At 31.4% G+C, this 7,226-nt stretch overlaps 1 long non-coding RNA gene across 12 annotated transcripts; it reads right to left on the reverse strand.

The window, feature by feature from the left end:
• Positions 1-438: 438 nt before the first annotated feature.
• Positions 439-5,442, reverse strand: LOC137824329 (uncharacterized). 12 transcript variants are annotated; one of them, XR_011083244.2, is made up of 7 exons: positions 4,233-5,442; positions 3,785-4,053; positions 3,316-3,498; positions 2,889-3,171; positions 2,511-2,619; positions 863-1,058; positions 439-762 (listed from the first exon to the last, which is right to left on the reverse strand). It is a non-coding gene; the product is annotated as an uncharacterized LOC137824329 (long non-coding RNA). The 12 variants fall into 12 exon arrangements; XR_016517642.1 differs by lacking the exon at positions 2,889-3,171; XR_016517639.1 differs by having other exon boundaries at positions 2,511-3,171; positions 4,233-5,439.
• Between the last annotated feature and the right edge of the window lie 1,784 nt (positions 5,443-7,226).

Genomic DNA, 7,226 nt, shown 5'->3' on the forward strand with positions numbered 1-7,226 from the left:
TACTTATGTAGTGTACTCTGCTTTTTTAGATATTTAAGTCTGAAATTACTGTGTAAAGCAAATTAATTCCTGTGTTTGATCAATCTTGTCTGAAGAGATATTGAAACATAACTTCAACTACACTCTTTTGATTTTCTCAACAGATGATTATAACGAGCTACTTAATATTATTCATGTAAAAAAATAATTAGGTAGAAATTAATTCTCGAATATTTGAAATATATTTTTATAAGTACTTATTCCTGAAAACTAATAAAATTACATAATAGTTATTTTTATTAAACTAAATAACCTTTTTCAAAAGAAAAACTACATCAGTTATTCATGATTTTGATTTACCAGAAAAAAAATAATTGGTTTTTTTCTCTCTTTACAAGTTTATCCACACAAAAACATAACATCTAACCATGCATGAAATCAAATACAATGAAGAACATATAACAATAATAATAATAATCCCTTGATGAACTCGTTCACTCAGAATATCTCTGATCATATATGGGCAAAATATGACTGTCCAAATCGAGTCACTATTTCACTGATAGCTTCTTCGATATCAGTGATGTCAAAAAGAGAATTCACTTCACTCACCAGATAGTTGGAATAGAGTAAACGTGGTCAAATATCTCTATATTCATATTTACGGTATATGAATTGAAGATTTGAAGGCGAAAAATAGTAATAGCAGAAGAACTATTATCAGTTCTTCCTTTCTTCCACAATATGTTTGCATGAAAATCAATGTGTACCTCAGCAACATCCCTACGTGACGTGATATATGGGAATCTCGTCAGAACATTTGTACCACATATGAAAGTATAAAAAACTTAGGGTCAAACAAAACAGTAAACTAGCATCTTACTTCAAACAAATGAATCCTTGATGATAGCTATAGAATATTGCAGACAAACTGAAAGGATTCCATTTGTTTTTCTCATTGCCACAGGAGATATAACCAGACACTGAATAATGGAAGCAATGAATGTTGTAGGCAGTGGCATGTGATCATGTCCATTTTGACGCAGAAGGCAGAAGTTATCTTCACGTGCTACTTGTGCCTGAAAATTTGGCATTAGTGAAATTTGACATTCATAAACCTTACAAATTACTACAAAGAGATAGTTAATATGTTTTAGTTTTGGATGCTGCCAACATTATAAGCACATAACCGATGTAAGTTTAAGTTAACAAAAAGTGTGCAATGCAGGGATTTTGATAGAAAGAAGTTAAACCATATAATATTTATTAACATGTTAATTAATTCACAAAGAATTTCTTTCATCCATGATGCTGGTTAGCATAACCCAAACTAGAGAAACCTGAATTAACATTACAATTAGACATTGAACAAAATTATGCAATTCATTAGTATTTGTCTTGAGAGTTTTGGTTCAGATTTTTTTTTTTCTTATCAGTAAATAGCAATGAAATTAAATAAGACCACTTCAGGGGTGGTCCAACCCTTATACAACAAAACAGATTTTCTCAAAGAGCATTTTCATCTACATATCAACCAAAAGACCTCCTACTCTCTTTCCCATCTGAATCAATAATAAAAGAAACCCAAGAAACAACCTTTTACTTGGTTCAGATATAATGGTTCCTTTTATAAAAACAAAGTACAGAGTTTGTGGGTATACTTAGGGTTTCCCATATATATTCTTTTCAAATTTCATGTTTCTCTAAGGTTATAACTCCACAAATACGAGTTTATGCTCTCTTACAATTTATTTGATCTTGAGTTTATATATTGTTTGAATAATAGGCAGGGACCAAGAAATTTCATGAAATTTGCATATTATATACATTCCAGTAGAAATAAGATAGAAGCAAAAGATCAACACAATACATAGTGGACGGTTATTACTACCAGTGTATTACTAATCAAACTCAAAATACCATCAGACCATGCAAGTATAGATACAGAAAGCACATAAGTAGCAGTTAGATATGCATTTATCATAAATGAGTATTTTATCTTTTGCACCATTTTCTAAAGATTAAGGAATATTAACTGGCTTTTTATATTTTTAATCTTTATTATAACAAATATTTTTCTTTCTCTGAAAATTTTTATTAACAAAAATTAATAAACATTATATATGAATACTTTAATTAACAGAAATAAAAAGCGAAAATGTATCCTTTGAAAATTAAGAAAACTGAAAAAACAAAAAAATAGCAAATGTAGATTGTTTCAAATATTGTTATATTGGCCAGAACAAATTACAATGAATTATTGCATCATGCCTCATAAAAGACAGTCTTTAATGGCTATTTCTTGAATATCTTTTTATCTATTATTATTATTATCGTGGTTCTTGTTTCATAACAGAAATATCACACAGTCTCAATCAGTTATCAAGTTCAGCAGCGACTAGATAGCCACAGATTATAAAATGCAGATTAACTCAAAATACTAAATGCAGCTTTGTAGGGGATTCAATGAAATGGCTGCTGAAAAATAGTACAGCAATTAAGGAGGAAATATACATGCAACAGGGACTTACAAAAGATCCATGTACGTGATCCATTTCTCCCTAAATTATAAGAAACACTGTTATTTCAATTTAAATGACGATACCCTGAAAACAAGGATTTAAATGATCCATGTGCTCCCTGAAATTAAGCATCTGTCAGTCACTTTCAATAGAAATATAGCCAAAGATTAAATAATAAATCACATGCATCCTCTTATGCTCTTTTTCAAGTATAATATTGAAGGAAAAAGTAATTTTATGTACTGAGGTTTATTAAACCAGGTTGTCTTTCTCCCTCATATACAGCAAAAAAGAAACCAAAGTACTCTAGCTTGAAACTTGTACTCTATATTAATTAGCAGCATACCCTTATATACAAATACATATACTCACAACTGTCTAGGATACCTAATTGCGTAGGAGAGACCACCCTTATCAACTGCCAATGTAAAAAGGCCACAAAAATTGTGTGGCTTTACCAATGAAGAGAGAGAACAAGAAGATGAGTGGGCCTGATGCATATATGATCCACAACCCTCTCTACAAAGAAATAGGGCAAGCTGTTTCGGGGAAAGACAGTGTACACAGCATTCATAATGATGGAGCAGCGAGAATATGTGACCAAGAGTTGGAAAGTGATGGGGGCACACAGATTTCCATGAGATAAGATCTTGAATATACTGAATCATCACTATCATGAATAATGAAGATATATAAGCATATATGTGTTTTTATTTTATTTTTAGAAAACAACTTCTACTATTTAACTTTGAGCATTATTTGTAGGGAGGCAAGTAATAGATGGACTGAAACATCTCTCCCACATAAAGGGTACCTTGGAGAGTCCAACTTGTATCAAGTCCTTGGTCCACCAACCAGAGCTACAACTGATTATTAGTTCATACATACTAAAGCCAAAGCCTTGACCATGGAACTTAGACATGTCCCACCATGACTACGTGTTCATCTACATCCATGTTCCCAATCCAGTTTCCATTTTCCATAATCCACGCAATTTCTGAGATGCAAACCAACCGCTATTACAGATATATAAATATACTCAATGCTTCTGTGTTTCTAATACACAGCAATTAACAAGGTCCAATCCTGTTGGAATGGTGTAATCAAAATCTCAGGAGAGTGGCAATCAACAAATTTTCATTCACTCTATATGCACCAAACTGCATGCTTTGACTAAGATTTTGAAGATCGGTCCACTATTTACTATACAAGATAGCTATGTAGGATTCCAGATATATGTAGATCTAATTAAAGGGAAAAATTCTCATCAAAGTAAAAGTTACCGTCATATATGAGCATCAACACTAGCTACTACCCTAAATTCCAAATAATAATTTTAACTTTCTCTGTGCTTGCGTCTCTAACATTCTCTCCAGATTTGGATAAAGTGATATCTCCATCTATATTTAGAAACTGAAAAGACACCATTTAGATCCCAGCATTTCTGTTGAAAAGGAATATTCATCGTAGATCTGTGAAGTCAGCACATAAAGGACCAAACAGCCGCTCCTCTCGGCCTCCAAATACCCTATACTTGAAAACCTAGGATTGTCTGCAAAACACAGAAGAGCTAATTAATGTAAAGCAATCTATAAACTGTGATAATAACAACAACAATTACAAATAAATAAATAAATAAAAAGGCAGAACTCAGAAGCACTAATGTACAAATAAAAAATTAATTGGAAGTACCATAATTTGGAAACCAAAGGCTAAAACACCAAAACCCACCTGACACCAACAAAAAGCAAAGTGGGTAAGGTGGCCTCTTTGTTTAAACGCGCAGATCAGATCATGTCTGAAGGGGGTTTTGCCGTGTCATGTGTGTATGCTCGAACACCAGTTTCTCATTTCTCTTTTTTCTTCTTTTTTTTATATATATTTTTGGCCCACTAGTTGTGATTAGAATAGTCCTTATCCAACTTTTCAAAGTAGTCGTTTATGGCTGATGCAGCATCATCAAGATTCTCACTTCCAAAAGACCTATGGCATGGTTGGCACAGCACTTAGATTGCATCACAGTCCCACCCACCTGCGTTTGCATGTGAATCTTGATGATGCTACATCCGCAAATAACGACTGGCAACCTGTCCATGCATCTATAGATGCCAACAATAGCTTCTAAAACAAAGTATGAATATATAGAACCTATACAGCATGCTGCCAACCTCATCCAAAACTCTACTTATTCAAAGCCACAAGTTTCTCAGAGAGAAAAAGGCAAATCTTACGGAAAATTGTCCAAAGAGAAACTCGAAAAAGGAACATATACATAGAGACTAATTAATAGTACAAATTAATGTCAGTAAAATAACTCACGAAAGTAGGGAAAATAGAGATTTTATGTGCAAAATTATGTTTGATTTCGGTAAGCAAGACCCTTTTAGTAGATGAATCTAACCAGATGAACTGTTTTTTTTAATCAGCGCCAGATGAACTCATTCTTCAGGAACCAAATGAAAAAAAACTACAGAAAAAAAGGCAACACACCTATCTAAAACAACTTGTCCAAAAAGAACAACAAAAAACCATGCTTTAAGAAGAAACTGTAGATCGAGGAAAACTGGAAGAAATGTTCGGATTGAAACACATCCTTTTCAATTCCAGCGAATGAAAAGGTTTTCCCAGTGAGAAGGAGAAGAAAAGGAGGAGCATCGTTGCGAATCAAATCTAAACATCAATCCCTCTGAAGAGTCATAGCAGGTAAAGGTAAAGGAAAAGTGCTTTAAAGAAATAAAGGTATATGCAAGGATTGAAGTATGAGAAGAATCAAATATTTATATATAAACTATAATACCTAGAAATATGCGCATAATAATAACAATAATAATAAATAACATGGGAGATTTAACATCTAACACAAAGGATAAAGAAAGGGAAAACGAGGAACGAGGTGAGAGAAGAAATTTGGATTTTGAAATTAGATGATATGAGGAACAATAAAGAGAAGGTTGGGTATGCTATATATATAAAGGGACACAACGCGTATTGGTTGAAAAATATTGCTATGTGATTGCTAATTGGTGGAAAATAGCTCTCTACAAATTCATTTTCACGTTTGAAAAAATAATTTTCACAATTTTTTTTATAAAAGCTTATTTTTTTAAAACATAACTCGCCCCTTTACATGGGATTTTTTTAAGAAAATTGGCATAATTTTTCTCACTCTTATAAATCAAACTGAATTTTTATTAATTAAAAAAAAATGTAAGCTACTTATATATTGATAAGGAATTTCGTTATTTATACTTATATATATAAAAAGGATTTCCCATTTTAATTGTTCTTTTTTACACAAATTTGTTCCTATTTTATCTTTATATCAATATTTCATTTTATTATTTTATTTTAATCATTTCATCATTTTATAATTACTTAAATTTAAAATTAACAAAAAGAGCTAATATTAAATTTGACAGGAACGTTATTATATTTATTTGAAAAGAATGAATCAATCAAATAAAACTTTGAATTGAAATGTGATTCCATAGGCAGTTACTTAAACTCGGACACAATACAAAACAAAACTTTAAGAGAAGTGTGAGAAGAAGAGACAGGAACAGACAAAAGAATAAAAAGAAAAAGAAACATAAAAAATAATGTAAACCACAAAAACTTAGTTCATTTTCTCATTCTCCTCAATCTAAATGTATTTCTTATTGAATCAATGTCATTATCGTTTATGGTTTACTTTGTTCGTTTTGATCAATCAATAAAGATTATATAAATTATGATTGTTTAATTGTTAATGCTTCCCATTTTTATTTTTTTACTCTATTTTCATTTTCGTACAACAAATGGGAGCGGAAGAAGAAGATAGAGAAACAGAATATCATATATAATTACTTGAATTGTATTACGGATTTTTAATACCTATATATTATTAATATTTATAGAACTATATTTATACATATTAAAAATTCGAAAAAACTACTTTCGCAGGAGCCCATTGTGTTTACGTAATAAAGGCAGATATGTAATCTAATTATAACAACTATTAAAAATTAGTTATGTCAAGATTAATTTTATCATTTAAAATAAACGAATTTTAATTATCTCCTAAAAGGAAGGGAATTCAAAGCAAGTGAAAGAAACGAGATAAAGATCATGAAATTATGGAATGTAACACATTTGTCAGACCCTGAAATATGGTTTCGTTAAGGCCAATTAATAATTTAATTGAAACGATATTCGATTTGGTATTGAAGAATGTAAAAATTTAACTTTTTTAAATAAATCAAGTTGTGATTCTTTAAAAAATATATTAAGTCGATTCTCCAATTGTAAAAATAATTTGAAATAATCATAAACAAACAAAAAAAGTTAAAACGAAAATCATATACGCAAAGATGATCATCTTACGTAAAATATATTAAATTTACTTACATAGGTGAAAAAAACTTAAAAATGGTGATTGTTTTAACGGTAAAACGACGACTTTCTAGTTGTTGATCTGTGCATAGTCTTATGTTTCAGAGAAAAGAAGGCAATTATTTAGCCGTCTTCTTAGATGCGGGCAAAGAGGGCGGTTATGGTAAGAGTCGTCCTTATAAGACGTATGCATTAAAAAAAATGCGGCATATGTCTCGCACACATCTATCCCTTTGCTTGCATCGTCAAGGCACCACACTTCACCTTCTTCCTCCTCAAACTGCGTTGTCCCTGGAACCGCGTTGAAGCCACGCACTGATTTCGCGCCAGCATCGTCCGCCACGTCAAACCATC

This window comes from Phaseolus vulgaris, chromosome 11 (genome assembly GCF_051622355.1).
Source record: "Phaseolus vulgaris cultivar YP4 chromosome 11, ASM5162235v1, whole genome shotgun sequence".
NCBI classification, from domain to species: domain Eukaryota; kingdom Viridiplantae; phylum Streptophyta; class Magnoliopsida; order Fabales; family Fabaceae; genus Phaseolus; species Phaseolus vulgaris.